Below are 20663 nucleotides of genomic sequence, written 5' to 3'. Positions count from 1 at the left end.
AAAATGGCTAAAATTTCAAAAGTCTTCTTCTGAATTTACAAATTTGATGGAACCAAATACTCTTCATAGATTGGAAGGTCTTTCTAAGGCCCTGTACAAAAATTGTGAATTTCATGGCCCTGGCATCTCAGACTTTCCCCTGATTAGGGGTCAAATCTATTTTAATTGATATTGGAAAAACACACATTCATGAGCAATTATTTGCTTAATTTTCATAGGAAACAGTCAAACTTGGTTAGAATTATTACCCTGTGATAGCATTTTAGCATCATATCCATATTGGTCCTGGCCAACCTCCAGGGGTAGATGGGCGAGGCCAAAAGGGGTAAAAAATGACTAAAATAATGAAAAAACAAGAGGCCCCATGGGCCTTAACGGTCATCTGACTATTAGTACAATACAACATAGTCGTTTAAAGATTTTAGCCTATTTGACCTCTGTGACCTTGATTGAAGGTCAAGGTAATTCATTTGAACAAACTTGGTAGCCCTTCATCCCAGCATGCTACCAGCATGCCACATGCTCAATATCAGTACCCTGGGCCTTCTGGTTCTTGAGAAGACGTCATTTAAAGATTTTAGTCTATTTGCCGCCCGTGACCTTAAATGAAGATCAAGGTCATTCATTTGAATAAACTTGATAGCCCTTCATCCCAGCATCCTACATGCCCAATATCAGTACCCTGGGCCTTCTGGTTCTTAAGAAGAAGTCATTTAAAGATTTTAGCCTATTTGACCCCTGTGACCTTGAATGAAGATCAAGGTCATTCATTTGAACAAACTTGGTAGCCCTTCATCCCAGCATGCCACGGGCCTAATATCAGGTCTCTAGGCCTCTTAGTTATTCACAAGAAGTTGTTTAAAGGATTTTAGCCTATTTGACCCCTGTGACCTTGAATGAAGGTCAAGGTCATTTATTTGAACAAACTTGGTAGCCCTTCATCCCAGCATCCTACAGGCCAAATATCAGTACCCTGGGCCTTCTGGTTCTTGAGAAGAAGTTGTTTAAAGATTTTAGCCTTTTTGACCCTCGTGACCTTGAATGAAGGTCAAGGTCATTTATTTGAACAAACTTGGTAGCCCTTCATCCCAGCATGCCACAGGCCTAATATCAGGTCTCTAGGCCTCTTAGTTATTCACAAGAATTTGTTTAAAAGGATTTTAGCCTATTTGACCCCTGTGACCTTGAATGAAGGTCAAGGTCATTTATTTGAACAAACTTGGTAGCCCTTCATCCCAGCATCCTACAGGCCAAATATCAGTACCCTGGGCCTTCTGGTTCTTATGAAGAAGTTGTTTAAAGATTTTAGCCTTTTTGACCCTCGTGACCTTGAATGAAGGTCAAGGTCATTTATTTGAACAAACTTGGTAGCCCTTCATCCCAGCATGCCACAGGCCTAATATCAGGTCTCTAGGCCTCTTAGTTATTCACAAGAAGTTGTTTAAAGGATTTTAGCCTATTTGACCCCTGTGACCTTGAATGAAGGTCAAGGTCATTTATTTGAACAAACTTGGTAGCCCTTCATCCCAGCATCCTACAGGCCAAATATCAGTACCCTGGGCCTTCTGGTTATTGAGAAGAAGTTGTTTAAAGGATTTTAGCCTATTTGACCCCTGTGACCTTGAATGAAGGTCAAGGTCATTTATTTGAACAAACTTGGTAGCCCTTCATCCAGCATCCTACAGGCCAAATATCAGTACCCTGGGCCTTCTGTTTTTGAGAAGAAGTTGTTTAAAGATTTTAGCCTTTTTGACCCTGTGACCTTGAATGAAGGTCAAGGTCATTTATTTGAACAAACTTGGTAGCCCTTCATCCCAGCATGCCACAGGCCTAATATCAGGTCTCTAGGCCTTCTGGTTATTCACAAGAAGTTGTTTAAAGGATTTTAGCCTATTTGACCCCTGTGACCTTGAATGAAGGTCAAGGTCATTTATTTGAACAAACTTGGTAGCCCTTCATCCCAGCATCCTACAGGCCAAATATCAGTACCCTGGGCCTTCTGGTTCTTGAGAAGAAGTTGTTTAAAGATTTTAGCCTTTTTGACCCTGTGACCTTGAATGAAGGTCAAAGGTCATTTATTTTGAACAAACTTGGTAGCCCTTCATCCCAGCATGCCACAGGCCTAATATCAGGTCTTAGGCCTCTTAGTTATTCACAAGAAGTTGTTTAAAGGATTTTAGCCTATTTGACCCCTGTGACCTTGAATGAAGGTCAAGGTCATTTATTTGAACAAACTTGGTAGCCCTTCATCCCAGCTACCGCATCCTACAGGCCAAATATCAGTACCCTGGGCCTTCGGTTCTTGAGAAGAAGTCGTTTTAAAGATTTTAGCCTTTTTGACGCCCGTGACCTTGAATGAAGGCGTCAAAGGTCATTTATTTGGAACAAACTTGGTAGCACCTTCATCCCAGCATTTTAACAGGCTCAAAATATCAGGTACCCTAGGCCTCTTGGTTCTGTGACATGAAGTTTGTTTATAAAGATTTTAAGCTTATTTTGACCCTGTGACTATGACTGACGGGTCAATCGGTCATTTATTTGAACAACTTGCTGTAGCCTCTCATCTCAGACATTCCAACAGGCCGTAATAACGAGGTCTCAACAGGCCTCTTAGATTATTCACCAAGAATATGTTTACAAGGCTTTTAGCCTTTTTTTGACCTCCATTTACCTACTCAGCAAGAAGGTCAGAGACATTCCATTTGGAACAAAGCATGGTTAGCCCCTAATCCAAGCAAGCCACATGCTAATATTCATTACCCGACTGGGCTTTCTGGTTCTTGAGGAGAAGTCGTTTTAAACAGATTTTCGCTCTGATTTGTTGACCCCTTTGACCTTTAATAAAGGTCAAGTTAATCTTTCTATTATTTATTTGAACAAAACTTCGGTACTGCCCTTACTGCCCAGCAGGCAACCAGCTACATGCCTCAATATCAGTACCCTGGCCTTCTGGTTCTTGAGAAGAAGTCATTTAACAGATTTTAGGGCCTATTTGGCCCCCTTTGACCCTTGATGCACGGGTCAAGGTCTTCCATTTCTAACAAAACACATGGGTGCCCTTCATCACAATCAGTGTCACATGTCCCAATATCATTTACCCTTGTCCATTCGGGTTCTTGGGAGAAAGAAGTCATTTAAAGTTTTTATCCCTATTTGAGCCTCGTGGGGGGTGACCTTGAATGCAGGTCAAGGTCACCATATATCTAGAACAATACTTGTTAGCCCTTTATCCAAGCATTGCTGCATGCCCAATATCAGTACCCCAGCTTGGCCTTCTTGCGTTTCTTCACAAGAAAGTCATTTAAAGATTTTAGCCTACATTTTTGACCCCCTGTGACCTTGAATGAAGGTCAAGGGTCATTTATTTGAACAAACTTGGTAGCCCTTCATCCAGCATCCTACAGGCCAAATATCAGTACCCATGGGCCTTCTGGTATCTTGAAAAGAAGTTGTTTAAAGATTTTAGCCTTTTTGACCACTGTGACCGTTGAATGAAGGTCAAGGCCAATTTATTTGAACAAGACTTGGAATAGCCCTTCATCGCCAGCATTGCCACAGGCCCTAATATCAGGTCTCTAGGCCGCTTAGTTAATCATCAAGAAGTTGTTTAAAGGATTTTAGCCTTTTTGACCCCTCGTGACCTTGAATGAAGGTCAAGGTCCTTGTTATGTTGTTCATTTCGAACAAACTTGGGTAGCCCTTAATCCCATGCATCTCTACAGGCCCAATATCAGTACCCTGGCCTCTCTGGTTCTTGAGAAGAAGTATATCTTTACTAAGATTTTAGCCCTATTTGACCCCCTGTATGACTTGAATGAAGGTCAAGGTCATTTATTTTGAATACAAACTTGGTAGTAGCCTTCATCCCAGCATCCTACAGGTGCCAAATATCAGTACCCTGGGGCCATCTTGTTCTTGAGAAGAAGTACGTTTTAATGATTTTAGCCTATTTGACCCCTGCGTGACCTTGAATGAAGGTCAAGGAAACAAACTTGGTAGCCCTTCATCCCTAGCATGTACATGCCAATGCTGTTACCCTGGGCCTTCTGGTTCTTGTGAAGAACGTTATTTAAAGATTTTTAGCCTTTTTGAGCCCTTTGTGGACCTTGAATGGAAGGTCCACAGGTCATTCATTTGAACAAACGTGGTTAGCCCTTCATCCCCAGCCATGCCACAGGGCCCATTCTAGGGTCTCTAGGCCTTCTTAGTTCTTCACAAGAAGTTCATTTAAAGGCATTTTAGGCCCTTTTTGAGCCCTGTAACCTCGAATGAAGGTCAAGGTTCATTGTATTTGAAACAAAACTTGGTTAGGCCTTCAATCCAGGCATCCTACAGGCCTCATTTCAAGGTACCCTGGGCCTTTGGTTCTTGACAGATATGTCGTTTTAAAGATTTTTTTAGCGTTTTTGACCCCTGTGGACCTTGAATGACGCGTTTTAAGGTCATCTTATTCTGAAACAATACTTGGTAAGCCCTTTCAATCAAGCAACCTACAGGGCTTACTTAATATGAGTTCCCTGGGCCCTCCTTCGGTTCTTGAGGAAGAATAGTCATTTATTAGATTTTAGCCTTTTTGACCCCCATGACCTTGAATGAAGATCAAGGCACATTCATTTGAACGAAATTTTGATAGCCCTTTCATCCAAGCATGTCAAGAGGCCTAATATCAGGTCTCTAGATGCCTCTTAGTTATTGGACAAGAAGTTGTTTAAAGGATTTTTAGCCTTTTTTTTGACCCCTGTGACCTTATATTGAAGGTCAAGGTCTTCATTCGACATAAAACTTGGTAGCCCTTCATCCCCAGCATGCTGTAGGCCCAATATGAGTACCCTTGCCTTCGGTTCTTGAGAAGAAGTCATTTTAAAGATTTTAGCCTTATTTGACCCCCGTGACCTTGAATGAAGGTCAAGGTCATTTTATTTGAACAAACTACAGGCCAAATATGGTAGGGCCCGGTTATTGAGAAGAACCACTCGAAATATAAGCCCACGGCACGGCTACAGGCCACGACGATATCAGTACCTGACTTTCATGTCAATCCTTAACGGTTATTGAGAAGACAGTCGTATTTCTAAAGATTTTAGCCTTTTTGAGAGCCCCTGTGAGGACCTTGAATGAAGGTTAAGGTCATTCATTTGAACAAACTTGGTTAAGCCCTTCATCCCAGCCATGCTACCATGCCACATGCTCATATCAGTACCCTGGGCTTCTGGTTCTTGAGAAGAAGTTCATCTTAAAGATTTTAGCCTATTTGTGCACCTGTGACCTTGAATGAAGGTCAAGGTCCTTCATTTGAACAAACTTGGTAGCCCTTCATCCCCAGCCATGACGACAGGCCCCAATATCAGTACCCCTGGGCCTTCTGGTTCTTGAGACAGAAGTCATTTAAAGATTTTTAGCCTATTTGAGGCCCTCGTGACCTTGAATGAAGGTCAAGGTCATTTTATTTGAACAAACTTGAGTAGCCCTTCTATCCAAGCATGCCACAGGCCTACTAATATCAGGGTCTTCTAGGCCCTCTTTGTTATTCACAAGAAGTTGTTTAAAAATTATTTTAGCCTATTTGACCACCCTGTGACTTGAAATGAAGGTCAAGGTCATTTATTTGAACAAAACTTGGTAGCCCTTTATCCCAGCATCAAGCCTACAGGCCAAATATCAGGTACCCTGGGCCTTCTGATTCTTGAGAAGAAGTCATTTAAAGATTTTAGCCCTTTTTGACCCCCGTGACCTTGAATGAAGGTCAAGGTCAGTCATTTGAAACAAATACTTGGGATAGCCCTTCTATCCAAGCATGGTCACAGGCCAAATATCAGTCCTCTAGGTCTCTTTGTTTATTGACTAAGAAGTTGTTTAAAGATTTTAGCATTTTTGACCCTGTGACCTTGAATGAAGGTCATGGTCATTTATTCGAACAAACTTGGTAGCCCTTCATCCCAGCATATGCTACAGGCCAAATATCAGTATCCTGGGCCTTCTGGTTCTTAAGAAGAAGTAGTTTAAATAGAATTTTAGCCTATTTGACCCCTGTGACCTTGAACTGAAGGTCAAGGTACATTTTTATTTGAACAAACTTGGTAGCCCTTCATCCCCGCCATCCTACAGGCAAAATATTCAGTACCTGGGCCTTCTGTCTTATTGAGAAGAAAGTCGTTTTCTTAATGTTTTTAGCCTTTCTTTTGAAGCCCCTTCTTTGGACGTTGTGAATGACGCGTCAAGGTCATTGATTTGAACAAACTTGGTAGCCGATGACCTTCATCCCAGGCATGCATACAGGCCATATATCAGTCATCTGGGCCTTCTAAGTTCATTGACAAGAAGTCATGTTAAAAGATTTTAGCCTATTTGAACCCTGTGACCTAGGATATGAAGGTCAAGGTCCCATTCCATTTGAACAAACTTGGTAGTAGCCCTTCATCCCAAAGCATGTCTACAGGCCCAATATCAGTTTATCCCTTGGGCCTTCTGAGTTCTTGAGAAAGAAGTCATCTTTTAAAGATTTTAGCCTATTTGACCCTCCTCCGTGACCTTGAATAGAGGTCAAGGTCATTTATTTGAACAAACTTGGTAGCCCTTTATCCTAGCATGCCACAGCGCCTAATATCAGGTCTCTAGGCCTCTCTTAGTTATTCACAACAGAAGTTGTTTAAAGGATTTTAGCGGGTATTTGACCCCTGTGACCCTTGATGAAGGTCAAGGTCATTTATTTTGAACAAACTTGGTAGCCCTCCATCCCAGCATCCTACAGGCCAAATATCAGTACCCTGGGCCTTCCTGGTTCTTGAGAAGAAGTTTGTTAAAGGATTTTAGCCTTTTTGACCCCCGTGACCTAGTGAATGAAGATCAAGGTCATTCATTTGAAACTAAACTTGGTAGCCCTTCATCCAAGCATGTTCCACAGGGCTAATATCAGGTCTCTCAGGCCTCTTAGTTATTGACAAGAAGTTTAGGTTTAAAGGATTTTAATGCCTATTTTGACCCCTGTGACCTTTGATATGAAGGGTCAAGGTCATTTCATTTGAACAAACTTGGTAGCCCTTCATCCCAGCATGCTACAAGGCACCACCAATATTCAGTTCTCCTTGGCCTTCTGGTTCTTGAGAAGAAGTTGTTTAAAGAAATTAATGCCTTATTTGACCCCTGTGACCTTGAAATGAAGGTTCAAGGTCATTTTATTTTGAACAAACTTGGTAGCCCTTCATCCCCAGCATATCCTACAGGCCTCAAATATCAGTACCCTTGTCCTCTCTGGTTATTGAGAAGAAGTTGTTTAAAGATTTAAGCCTTTTTGACCCTGTGACCTTGAATGAAGGTTTCAAGGTCATTTAATTTGAACAAACTTGGTAGCCCCTTTCATCCCAGCATGGCTACAGGCCAAATATCAGTACCCTGGGCCTTTGGTTATTGAGAAGGAAGTTGATTTAAAGATTTTAGCCTTTTTTGAACCCCTTTGACCTTGAATGAAGGTCAAGGGTCATTCATTATGAACAAAACTTGGTAGCCCTTCATCCCCCAGCATCCTACAGGCCCAAATATCAGTACCCTGGGCCTTTGGTCTTGAGAAGAAGTTGTTTAAGATTTTAGCCTATTTGAGCCTCGGAGACCTTTGAATGAGGTCAAGCGTAATTTATTTGGGAACAAAATTGTTAGCCCCTTTTTGCCATGCATGCCTACAGGCATAATATTCAGGTCCTCTAGGCCTCTTAGTTATTCACAAGAAGTTGTTTTAACGGACTTTTAGCGTATTTGATCCCCGTGACCTTGAATGAAGCGTCAAGGTCATTTATTTGAACAATACCTGGTGTAGCCTTCCATGCCCAGCTAACCTATCAGGGCTTAAATATGAGTTACCCTGGGCCTTCCAGTTATTGAGAGAAAAAGGTCGTTTGAAGAAAAAGTTTACTGCACGGCGCACGGGAGGGCGTCGCACGGCCGCACGACGACGGACGGTGCATGGATGGGAAAAAAAAAACAATAGGTTCATCCTGACCCTTCGGGTCAGAGGACCTAAAAAACTTGTGTTGCCCAGCATTAGTGCCGCATAATTGTACTAGAAGCATCCTAACACAGAAAACTTTAGTAAGGTTGCGGCAATAGTACTGCGATATTACCGCACTATATACAAAGAATAATGGGTATCCCGTCAATCCTGTTGATCAAAGGTTTTTTTATAAAATCACGTTGACCTTCATTTTTCCAACATTGATTCAAGAGTTTTTGTTGTATATGAAGTACAGATGGTGTCTAATGGAGGAAACTTCTTCCATGGGATTTATGGATATGTTAACAAGTTGGATCTGTAGTCTGATAGTTTCATTGGATTTCGAATAAGGTTTGTTTGGTGAAATTTAATCAATGTTAATTTTTGTTTTTATTGGTTTTGAGTATTTTTATGCCTGTATGTCAACAGAATTATTAGGGTTTTACACAAACATATGTCCTACAAGAGGCAACTAGAATGCGGTTTTACACTTTGATACACATATAAAAGAGGACTTTTTACATATAATAAATAAACATGTCATTATATTCAAGAAGGATGAAACATTCCTTTCAACAGACGGCGCGGCTACTAGCCCATATCATGAGCTATTGCTGACACAGACCATTGGGACAATCAGTGATCATGACGACATGATAATTCAGCTGGAAAGTCCATAGGCATGCACAGGTTCAACAATCTTTTGTGTTTTGTTAAGGTTCTCACTTAGTTACCAAGTCGCAGTTTTGAACATATAAATCTGGCAGTGCTCCCATATAAGAATTTCCATCTTTAAAGGGTGTCACCAAAATGATTGAAAATTAAAGAGATAAAGAAATAAATAGGTTGAAATTTCTATGGTCAGTCAGTAAGAAAACTCATTAATGTGATCGCTTTAATTAAAGAATTGGGAATATAAGACTATAACAAATCCCAAGGGACCAGGAGAATTTGTTTTATAACAGAACAATGGCTTGATTAAAATCCGATTTAAAGTTGGTTCAACCATTAATTAATCTGTAATACTTATCTAGATCATACTTTGATTTTAATCAATTGATTCCCTTGATTTGGTATGTTAAGGGGACTATGCCATGGCCGAAGTGGGTTAAGATGTCTTATGGACAATATTACTACAAGCAGCTTCCCACCTCTCTTGGTCAGCAGACTCAGTTCGAGATCCCAATGTGGGGCATTTTCCAAATTGCTGATTGCATGACCGTGGTAAATTTTGGGCACTCCAGCTTGTCCTCCCACCAACAATCCTGGCCACGTCCTTACATTTTTTTGTTCATCGACATGTTAATAGTTTTTATGAGTATGTTTAAACTAATAAAACGTCCATCATCACCAAACCCATTTTTGGCCCACAAGTTTCACTCTTAAAACAAGCCTACAATATAGCACCTTTCAGAACACAATTCTGGGAAAAAAAAAAATACAAAAAAAATTTGTTTATAGAGCAAAATACTTACTGGACGGGGACCCTTCAAAAACACTTTGTACAAAAGATTAATTCATTTAAACGCAAATTTATTAAAGGTTTCTAAAAGGAACAGTGATTTTCTATACTCAAATAATTTTTAGGGGCCTGTACCTTTTTCACCTGGAGAAAAATTTACATAGTATGTGGGGGGGGTTTTTGTTTTTTAAATGTGTATATTTTGGAGAGTTAAATCTTTATTTTGGGAAAATATTTAACATGAACATATGTGGCAACATATTTTCTCTAGAGGAAAAAGGCCTTTTATTTTGGCCCATAAATGTACCAACAAAGTGTCCAATGGCCACTAATAGTTGCTGTGTGATGAACGGACTCAAACAAAGGAAATAAGGGAAAATTGAGTTTTATTTTCTTTTAATATTTGAAATTTTAGTTATACTCAAGTGTGCAGTGTTGAATTTCAAGAGTTTTTTAAACAAACATATTTACGGTATTCCATAGATTTATGTTTATGATATTTTAAAGTTTTTCAAGAATCAAGTATGTTGAATAACTCAATTTTCAGAAATAATTGATACATTAAATTTGATATCATATTTATGTCGGATATAAATGTATTTCAACACCAAAGAAACCAGTTTCAGATTCTGAGTATAATTTTTTTATAATTCTTTATTAATTACTTAAATTATCAATTTCCATTCGATGTTCTCATCAAAGACAATAAAAAGATAAAGTTGAAATACATAACCCGTAACTAAATATCCACTTAATTTTGTAATAAAAAATATTTCAGGGGGAAAAATATAACATTAGAAATATTACTCATTCTCCTGATTACTGTTTTGGTTTCCTTTTTTTTGGATAAAAAACTAACATGCTGTTGACTTTGTTGACGATCTTTTGGACTAGGCTTATCCTAAAATCGTAGCCAGATACTCTTTTGCCAAACTAAAGGGTTTTACTAATTTCATAATTGTATATCCACTTAAGATTTCTTTTAAATTCACAAGTAACCCTAGATGTTAACATCAAGAAAAACTTCATGTAATGTATCGGACTTCAGCAAGTCTTTGTAAGCCTAACGTTAACAAGTAACTGGTAGGCGAGATATTATCGTGCAGAACATTTTGTAGTGAGTTTTGCTTTTGCCGAATTCATGACTTATATAATTAAAACAGTTGGTCCCATATATTTTTGCCAAGTAAAAGGTACATTATTTGGTTACTTATATAACATTCATTTTTTTTTTGAATTCATAAGAACGCTAACATCAAGAAAACGTTCGTGCAATACATCAGACTTTAGCAAGTCTTCATAAGGCTACCATACATTACAAGGCAATATAAGTTCATTTGTCACTTTAAAGTTGCTTCGTATATATATATATAGATCTATATTATCATTATATTTTGTAAGATTTATGTTGAGAAATTTATGTACTGTTTCCTTCCCTTTCACATAACACAGTTGTCGATAAACAAAAGACACAACTCCAGTGACAGATCAAGGGAGGAAAAACACGTACTCAAATCCATTAAAACTTTTCCTGCGCAATAACATCATCAGATATAGTTTGTCAATGCAACCAACACAAAAAACATTATATAAGCATTATAAGAAACTTTTTTTTGCAGTTATCTTCCTAACATTTGATAACAATAAACGATCAGTAGCATGAATTACGTAAAATTTAAATAAAACATACACAATCCAAAATCCTCCGAAAGTCTGTCGTGGAGGAAGACAGCGAAGAACGGCGTTGTTCATGATTTTTCGGGAGACTAACTGATCCTCGGAGTACGTATACAATATATCATAGAGTCCAAACTGAACAACTTAAAACAACACCATTCATGTGGTGTACATAATAAAAGTATGCACAAAGTCAATGTCTCGTGGTTTTGAATATTGGGGGTTTTATTTTTTCATACCAACAAGTATTAAGTGAAATAGAACAAAACATCTTTTAATTTTCACAGCGGAGTGGTTTCCATGTTTGATGTGCAAAGGCTCACCGAGTCGTACTCAAGAATGCTGTTTTAAACAGCATCAAAAATCACAGAAGAAATGTATAAAGAGGAGCCAAAACCAGGAATCTTAATTTACCTTATAATTATGATAAGCAGAAATTTGTATCAAGCAGATTTGTCTTTAAAAAGTTTTTATGTTTTTTCTTTCATCAGACTTAATCTCCACTAGCCATAAATATGCAAGAAACTACTTACAAAGTAGGCGAAGGCACCATCTTCATAAACTTTGTTATAGACTGCAGCCTACAATAAAAAAAAAAAAAAAAATTGACAGCTCTTATTTTAATTAATAATGAATATATAACCATGCAGTGCTCCAGATAAATTTTTGAGGGGTGGGTAATTGTACTTGCATTTTTGAAGGAGAGGGTTACAACTCTGGCTTCTGTGTGAACCCAAAACTTAACATAGAAATTTAGATAAAAGTTATGTGGTTACGTATAAAGTAATCGATGATAAACTAAACAACTGGTAGGTAAATATCTGCTCTGAAACAATAGCACAAATGATGCAGACTCTTGAAAAAAATGACTCACTCACTGGAATTCATCTAATTTTAATATAAATTCTAGATGTTTTTATTTCTAGATGTAAGCGCTCATACTAATTGGGTTGAGTAATACAAATATTTGTAGGGGTAATAATTTGTATAGTCAAGTGCCCTAAATACCTCAGGGACCTGTACATGTCTACGTAATGTTTACAATTTTGCTTATATCTCATGAACTATCGCGTGATTTCATAAAGAGAGTCGTCTGCCAAAACAGATTTGATCAAGGAAAATTTGTCATGCTTAAAAAAGACTGTGTGCTATAACCAAGTGAATATATAAAAACGATGTAGCAATATACCAGGTACCCACAAATGAAGGTATTTTCTTAAGTTATTTTCTTAAAGATGCTCCACCGCCGACTGTCAGCATAAATGATGTTAATCAATTTGATCACAATAATTGGTGTTTTAATCGTGATATATATTGCCAGATTGAATTAACACAAAAAAATAATATTTCACAATAATTTATTTCGCCTGTGGTTAAAAGACTTACAATGCGCAATCAGTACTTCATTTTAAAAATGTCAATTAACTAATAAACACCTAACAAACTAGTGGCACGGAATTTTTTCGGGATGCAACAATGAATTTTTCATATTTTTAACTTGAAGCAAAATTTAAAAAATAACTAAACTTTTCATGGTGGTAATGGTGTAAAGTAAGAACTTGACCTGTAACTGGAGTAGGGTTTAAATACTAACTCGTCTGCTCCCAATACATGAAAAATACCATTTGTCAGCGTGGAGCATCTTTAAGTCTATTCTAAATTGAATCTTTAAAACCTTACTGTCAGCATTTTGTCCACCTGCACTGATTTTCAGCAGTCTTGTCAACAAAGTACCAGAAGTCACTTGTCTGATAATGTAATTCCTAGCCCAGATTTTGGGTTATTATGAAATTATTTTGGCGATTCAACTTACATGAAATTTTTGATGCGGTACTGTTGAAAACATAACGTTTTCTATGTAAAAAGAAATGTTCAACACTTTTTTCCATGACCAAGAGTAATATATTACGAACTAGAAATTTTCAGAATTGAGGTACCAAATTACTAAAATGTAACACTTGTTTAAACGCAATAACAAACTGAACTTAATGCGGCATATGAAAATGCACTGAAAAATTATCCTCTACTTGTAATAAGCTGATTTATCAGAATTAATCAAATTTTATTTGTGATCGTAGCAATTATCAAATATTTGCAGATTTCGTAATAATTCAATGTATAATTTCCCGTGGTCTATTTCAAGAGATATTTTTGTTACATGCATTTTTATCGTCAGCGGAACTTAATACTGACTTCAAAGTTTTATTACACTGTATTTTAATCGTCCATTCACATATGAAAGGGCACTTACCACGGAATTTATGGAAAATTCGTTGAAAAACGAACTGTGAAATTTGATCGAAAAATAGTCAAAATGCATTAATTATTATGAATAAGTTAATTATCAAAACGTTTAAATGCTAATAAATATCAGAAATGTGTTTGTTCCAAAATATTTTTATTGTATCATGACTGAAACATAACAACTTTTTAACAATTTTCATCGGTCGTCACTGCTGTGCATCTGCACACAAACAACAAGTTATTCCCCTCATAAATTTGGAGAAAAGGGAATGAAAGTCAATAATTCTCGTGCAGCGATAGACTTTATAATATTTCAAAACTAAGTGCTGAATTCTTTTCAAAAAGTGCCGAACATTCCAAATGCCGAAAATAAAAGTGCCGAGGTGACCAAGTGCCGAGGTCTCCAAGTGTCGAGACGTCTATGATTCCTTTATGTTAAGGGCGATTGAAAAGGTAATTACGCCTTTGTAGTTTGCTGATGGCAGCTAGAGGTGTATTACCTACTCCAACAATGTTAGACAGGTTGGGCACAACCCTGCATATGGGTGGTTGTTGCTGAATCAGTTACCCATTTGAGTGGACAGTTAACATTTCTGTTTGAGTAATCAATAAGTTACCCAAATGTTTTTTAGGAATATTTTGTAAGAAAAATGCATGAAGTTGTTTTAAATTTTTTTTATCAAAAAAGGGCGTAATAATTTTGACATGGCACCATATACTAACATAACATAGTACATTATAAATCATAATGGGACAAACTTCATTGTCTCAATTTTGGTAAAAAGTCACAAAATAAAACCACCTCTCCATTTTGCTTACTATGGCACTAAAAATAGAAACCAGGTAAAAACTCATTCAACCATGACATTTGCACTGAATTTCCCTGAAAGCTATACACTGAAGTCAATGGAGAGCACCTAAATTGTCTCAACAAAGTCAATAGAATTTGCTATTACACCCACAAAACATAGAGTCTTTGAGAAAGGCAAAAAATTATGACAGAATTTTTTACTATTACACCCACAGAAATACACGTGTGCTAAATAGAGTTTTACTTTGACTCTCAGTTTGTACTTTTCCATCATTTCATTTTGTGTCGAGGGCAAAACTTTCGATCAACGTTATCAAGATGATGTCACTGTAAATTATTACCCCGCTTCACTATCGTGCTTTACATATGTAATCGTTATAGCAAGAGATTATTATCTCTAGATAAGCTAAAACTTACTTTAAAAACAAACCCTTGTTCTGGTTTTCTTTTGTTCATAATGCACTGAGGAGAATTTGGTCATTTCTTGTGGACTTCAAACTAAGGTCCACAATTTTTTTCAGCATCAGGAAACGGAATAACCGCGGTTAATTCATGATCATTCGTCCTGCATGAAAAAGTGCCACGTTTTGATTAAAACGCTTAAAATATCGATTGAGAGTTGTCTCCCATACACCAAGAGTTTCGAGGGTTTCAATAAGTTCCATGGAGCCCTCAGCAAGAACATATATATTGTATATTTATAGGTTTTTGGGATCAGCAAGCCTCGCGCGAGAGAGATACTTGATATACTTTTTTTCATATATCCTTACATGTAATCCTAGCATAAATATAACAGTAACAGTCCGTGGCGTCGCTAACAGGGGATTAATGAATACGCAAATTAGCGTGCGAGTTGGGGGGGGGGGGGGGGGGGGGGGCAACTTTCGGGGGGGGGGGGGGGGTCCCTAAACCCCTGGAAAAATATTACGGGCACTTTGAAATAACTAATAAAAGCTTTTAAGCTATTTATTTTGATTGAAGAATTAGCGAGCGCCGAAAACTGGTAGCGCGAGATTATGGTTAGCCTGTGTTTGTGGGGACCGGGGTTCGACCTGGGGAAAAATTTTACGATTTAGAATGGTGACTTGAGATGAGTTTTACGATGCATTTTGCTGAAATTGCGAGCGCCGAAGGCCCGAGATTTTGGTGTTTGTTGGGTTCAACAAAGTCCGAGAGTCACAGGGAAAAAATTACAATTTAGAATGGCTGAGATGAGTTTTATGAATGATGCATGTTGTTGTATTTGCGTGACCGAAGGCGAGAAGATTGTGTTTTGTTTGGGCTGGTCCTGGGTGCTCCCACCGGGAGAAAATATTAAGATTTTGAATGGCTTGAATGAGTTTTACAATATATTTGGATGATTTTAAAGCGTTCTTAACACGGTAATTTTTCGATTTAAAGTTACCTGCATTTAGAAATGATAATCTTGAGTGTCTTCGTACCATTTTTATATGCAACCCAGTCGATTTCTGAACATACCGGATTCACACAATTCCACCCAGCATTTGGCGAAATAAGGAATAATAAAAACGCCATGGGGGGGGGGTGGGGGGTGGGGCAAAGGTCTCAATTTTTGTGAAATAACTTGGTACACCCCGCCACACCTACAGGAGGATATTAGTTAGTTTCTCCCAAAACCATTTTCCTTACAATATGTTTTTGTATATGCCTTGGTTTCAGTAAGGCATTTTTTTTACATATATCACTAAAATATTTAATTATTGGCAAAGAATTTTGATGATTATGTTTTCTTTTCAATAATTACAAAATTTTGTTAAGGTTACCATAAACAAAGGAAAACCTTGTTACATCCCTAACAATTTAATTACCCTGGGCCAATCAGGTGTTGTTTGCGTTTGTGATTTTTAGCCTAAGGTTACCCTGTGACCATAAAATGTCAAGGAACATTGGTGTTGTGATCAAACGAATTTATGATCCTTTTACACATTTATAACATTTTCAAAGTTGGCCACAATTAAAGAAAAATCAATTAAATGATCAATACATGCCAAATATCTAATGATTACAGTTTGCAGGCGCGGTGTTTTATTAGGGGTCTGAGGTGACCCCCTGGATATCCATTTATAAATGGCTGTATTTTGATGATTTTGGGCGATCGCCCTGAAAGCGTGAGAATTTTGGTGTTTGGGGGGTCCGGCCGGGGGTCTCCCCGAGAAAAAATTTGTGTCGATTTAGAATGGCTTAGATGAGTTTTACGATGCATTTTTAATTGATAAATTTGCAAAAGGTCCGTTACAATAAACTTAAATGCGCCGCCATTATTTGGGGTGTACCGGGGGTTACTCCCCCGGGAAAAAAATTACGATTTAAAAAATAATGGGCTGAGATGAGTTTTACCGATAAAGATTGACTTAAAGCAAGAATTCAAAGAGGTGATTAAAAGGTAAGAATCTTTCATCAGACATGGATTTTATTGGTATCCGATTTTACGTTCGTGTTTAAACCATGGGATTTTGCTACCGGTGACATTTAGAAATGATAATTGTGTCGTTGGGCTCGATAAAATTATCCGGCCATGCAACCATTGAGTCTACTCGATCTGAATATACAGGCCCATTCACACCATCGGTAAACATTTTTATTGTGTGACATAAAAAAAACGTAATTAATTGGTCTCGCTAAAGAAAAATAAACGAATTTGATCTTTTAAGAGACATTTTTTAAAACTAGTACATAGAATCCATTGATGGACATTTTTAGTTGACAATTACGTGCGTGCAAAAGTTTGTGTAACGGTTAAATTTTTAATTTATGTCTGTTTAAACCCGGTTTGTTGACTTAAATGTTTGAATGTTTTAGGAAATGATGAACATATGCAAAACAGCGTAAAATTTTCTAGAATGAAACCCTTGATTAAAAATGGCATTTTCTGACTATGTTCTAAAACCGTTAATATTGGGCATTTCCAAAGTGTGCAATTAAAACCCTTTTTTTTCAGTTCATTACAACGGAAAGCCGCGGTTAAATTATGATCAGGAGATCCCACGTTGGCACTTATTCGCTGCAAATTGATAAGTTGTTCCCTACACCAAAGAGTATTTGACCCGAGGGACCAAATAAGGACAAACGCTTGATCGTTTGAAACAATTTTCCATGGATTCAGTGGGAAGTGTATATGGGGTTGCGATTTAAGAACCATAACGGTTGTGTGAAACAACATTTTTAATTGGGTATAATTATTGGGGTATTGGTTTTAATTACCGGATTAGGACTACAAAGTGGTAAGACAGGAAATTGGAGCAGTCCCTAAACAGTAAACCACTTGTTGCATCCCGTCCAAAATGGGTTTGTTTGACCAATATTACCAAATACTACCAAAAGCATGCGATTTGTTTCAGGGGGTGTAGCGCCGAAGGCGCGAGATTTTGGTGTTTGTTGGTCCGACGAAGGCTCGATCAACTTTTTGGTGATTTGTGGGGTCCGGGGGGGTGGGTTGCCCAGGGGGCAAAAATTACTTTAGAATGGCTGAGATGGTTTTACCCCAATTTTTGCGGCGCCGAAGGCGAGGAATTTGCGTAATTTGTTCCCCCCCCGGGAGAAATTTGTGGAAAAAATAAATTTTACTGTTGATAATGTGTTTTGGAGCGCCGAAGGCGCGAGATTTTGGTGTTTGTTGGTCCGAAGGGTCACGGGGAAAAAATTTACAATTTAGAATGGCTGAGATGAGTTTTATGATGCATTTTGTTGTATTTGCGTGCCACCGAAGGCGAGACATTTTGTTGTTTTTGGGGGTCCTGGGTTCTCCCACCGGGAGAAAATATTACGATTTTGAATGGCTGAGATGAGTTTTACAATGTATTTTTGATGATTTAAAGCGTTCTTAACACGGTAATTTTTTCATTTAAATGTTACCTGCATAATTAGAAATGATAATTTTGAGTGTCGTCATACCATTTTTATATGCAACCCAGCTCGATCTGAACATTACCGGTTATTCACACCACCGGCACATTGTAACTCAAATAATAAAATTGATTGTCTTGCTAAGACATATAAACAAAATAATCTTTTTAAAAGCATTTTTTGAAATAGTATAATCTCTTGATGGACATTTTAGTCTAGTTCGTGTGTATTGAATTTTCATTAAATATCTGTGTAATTTTGTATGATGATCCGTAGATATTCGAACTCTAAAGGCCAGGTACATATGATACATGTCGTTGTATATACAACGGTAAGTTTTTTGTTTATTTGTCATATGAAAACTATATACGTTTATCTAATTTGACTTCGTCCGTGATTTTTGGTTGCGCGGCATCATCGGTTAATTAATATATCATAAAATATATATTTCTATAGAAAATGATTTATAAATGCAATGTATATATACATACATAAATATATGTATTAAAAATCCCCTGAAGAACGACAAACCGCGAAAGCGCTAGGGCCCGGGATACAAAAATATTTTATTCTTGTTTTTTTAATATTTGGGAACCATCACATGTTACTTTTATTTCCTTACATACATAAAGTATAAAAGGTGAGGGTAGGTACCAGTCAGGTGACCATTACCGGACTGGTAGAATGATTTTTGTTGATTTTATTGGTTTATAGATATAATAATTTTTATTGGTCAAACTTTCAATCCAAAATTCTATCTTTGAAGAACTTTCCTTTGTCTGTGGGCAGTTCACAGAGAGAAGAGTGAAGATAATGCGTTTTTCATGTTATAAAAACGTTCACATTTCAAACAAAGTTGGTGATGTTATTAAAACATACGGTCCATTATCGCTGTCTAAAATAGCTATAAGTATCCCATTTCCTAAATTTAAAGAATCATAGAGACGCTAATTAGTTACCACTTAATGTTTTAGGTGTTGGTGTGACTAAAAGGACCATGTAACTAATTATAAACCGGTCCACTGTGTACAAGTACAAAAACTTGAGCGGGACGTGTGGCAGAACAGACTTAAAAAAATAAAGAAAACTAAACAAATCCTTAAACCCACCCCTCAAGCAAAAAGGTTAGTTTTATGTGTTAAGGACACACAATGGTCTATTGCAATTTTTAAAAGGTTTTTACAAATATACCTTTCTTATTTTGCAATAACTCTTTGCCAGTGATTTTTCATTTTTATTAAGTGTTCAGCTTTAATATCAGAAACATATATACTTAATATATCGGTTCTGTTAATAAACAATGAAAATATAATGCATAGGATTTATGAATAAAATTAAATTAAATTCACAATGAATTCATTTCAAGAATTTTAAAGATTTCCATGATATATCTGAAATGTTTGGAGACAACTTTGGAAATATGCCTATTTCTCCCGGTGTTGTTCAACAGCTTTAGACCAAAACTTTTCCAATATGTATGGTTATAAAAATTCGCCACAATCACAGGATAACACAGGTTTATCAAGCGCGAGACATCACGTGCATTACTATCATAGTACTCCACAATGGAATGTGTGTGGCCCGCCACAGGGAACATGATACCGGGGCTCCCCGCTCCCCCACCTTTCCCGTCTCAACCCCCTCCAAAGTCGGCTTTAGCGGCGGTAACTGCTTCTCCCATCCCAGTTCAAATCCCGAACATGGCTTTTCAGATGATGACTACACATATAAATATTCTAAGTGACAAAATTTCCAAAAAGGATTTATTTATAGGGGAAAAATTACCAAAGCTTGATCTTTTGGAGTCCATAAACGACAAATTTGTGAATTTTGAAAGAAAAATCGAAACTATTATGTCTGAAGTGGAATTGATAAAAGAAACTGTAAAACTACCATTGAGCATAGAAACAGAGAACTACTAGAAGAGAATGATCAGTTGAAGGAAGACTTCCTTAAATTGAAAACGCACTCGATGAAGTATAATTTGATTTTAATGGAAACGCGTGCAATGAACAAGAAAACACCGAGCAGGTATTGAAATATTTCATTGATCAGGAACTGGGGATAGAAGATGCAGGAACCATTCCACTTCAAAACGTGCACAGGTTGAGGAGGAGAAACGACGGTAAATCTCCAGGAATCATCGCCAGGTTTGCCGATAAGTATTCCGATCGCGAGCGCGTATTGAGGGCCGTACCTGAGAAACTCCGCGACAAACGACATCTCTCGTGTTTCAGCAATTCCCCCTGAGATAGTCCAGAGACGAACCGCGTTTGACTCCACAGCAAAGGGAAGCCAAAAGTATGGGGTGAATTACGCGAGAACTGGTCTACGATACGCTATATACATGTACAAAATGTATAAACAATGTCCCCCAGTACGCACCTCGTCCTTACCACAACTAATATAGTTGTAGTGTCAAACAAATTAAGGCAATACAAAAGAACTCTTTTTAATTAAAGAAGTTCATCGTTTACTGATAAATTTCATGAATTAGGCCATGAATGAAGGTCCCTTTGAACCCAACCATTGCTACAAATCCAACATCAATGTTCCTCTAAAGCTCTAGACCCTCTTGGTTTATTTACAAGAAGTCATTTAAACAATTAAGCCTATTTGGCCCC

This window comes from Argopecten irradians, unplaced genomic scaffold (genome assembly GCF_041381155.1).
Source record: "Argopecten irradians isolate NY unplaced genomic scaffold, Ai_NY scaffold_0052, whole genome shotgun sequence".
Taxonomy (NCBI): Eukaryota; Metazoa; Mollusca; class Bivalvia; order Pectinida; family Pectinidae; genus Argopecten; species Argopecten irradians.
The sequence above is the reverse complement of the archived record's forward strand: the minus strand, read 5'-3'. Positions refer to the sequence as shown.